The 1,000-nt window shown below is 55.5% G+C and overlaps 1 long non-coding RNA gene across 1 annotated transcript; it reads left to right on the forward strand.

Moving 5' to 3' along the window:
* The first annotated feature begins 37 nt into the window (after positions 1-37).
* LOC311254187 lies at positions 38-926 on the forward strand. The gene is made up of 3 exons (XR_014622218.1): positions 38-201; positions 343-449; positions 608-926. It is a non-coding gene; the product is annotated as an uncharacterized lncRNA (long non-coding RNA).
* The last annotated feature ends 74 nt before the right edge of the window (positions 927-1,000 follow it).

Genomic DNA, 1,000 nt, shown 5'->3' on the forward strand with positions numbered 1-1,000 from the left:
TGTGTGTGTCTCTCTCTCTCTCTCTCTCTCTTCAGGTCACTTGGGCTCGTCGACACCAATGCTCTTCTCCGGGAGCAACTCAGCCAATCAGAGCAAGCTAACCAGGCCCTGAGGGATGACCTCCAGAAGCTGACATCTGATTGGACGAGAGCCGTGGAGGAGGCGGAGCAGAGAGAGGATGATTGGCAGAGAGAGAGAGAGGTCAGTGTTTGGCTTAATCGTCTGAGATGGTTGTTTGATTTTTAGGGTGGACAGAACCACCTTTAGACTGAAATGTTGTGTAGTTATGTGTGTGTGTGTGTATGTGTGTGTGTGTGTGTGTGTGTGTGTGTGTGTGTCCAGAGTTGGTCAGGTCATGTGGGTCAGCAGCAGGCTCGGTTGGTGTCAGTTTGGAGGTCCGTGGTCGATCTGAGACGTCACTGTCGCACCGTTAAAACTGCTGCTGACAGGTACGTCTGAACAAGAGATAAGTTGACCGAGACGTTAGTTGACCGACCTGACGTTAGTTGACCGACCTGGCGTCAGTTGACCGACCTGACGTCAGTTGACCGACCTGGCGTCAGTTGACCGACCTGGCGTCAGTTGACCGACCTCTCTCTGTCTGCAGGGATCTGTGGCAGTTGAGGGCAGAGTTTTCTCGTCTCTCCTCTTCGCTCCTCTCCAGCTGTGACTCCGTCTCCTCCTCCCTGAGGCTCAGTGCTCCTCCCATCAAACCTGTCCCTTCTGTGCCTCACCCTCTTCTATCTTCTGATCTCCCTCTCCCTTCCACCTCCTCGTCTCCTCCTCCTCCTCTGTCCTCCACCCTTGTCCTCTCTCCTCTGGACTTCTCTCCATCTGTTCCTCCTCTCATCTCCTCCTCCACCCTGGGAACCTTCACCTTAGCAGAGCTGGAGCAGAAGGAGGAGGCTGGGGAGGAGGAGGCTGAGGAGGAGGCTGGGGAGGAGGAGGAGGAGGAGGAGGAGGCTGAGGAGGAGGAGGAGGAGGACCGAGAGATGTCACA

Source organism: Pagrus pagrus, assembly GCF_965226575.1.
Source record: "Pagrus pagrus genome assembly, contig: HAP1_SCAFFOLD_583, whole genome shotgun sequence".
Lineage (NCBI taxonomy): Eukaryota > Metazoa > Chordata > Actinopteri > Spariformes > Sparidae > Pagrus > Pagrus pagrus.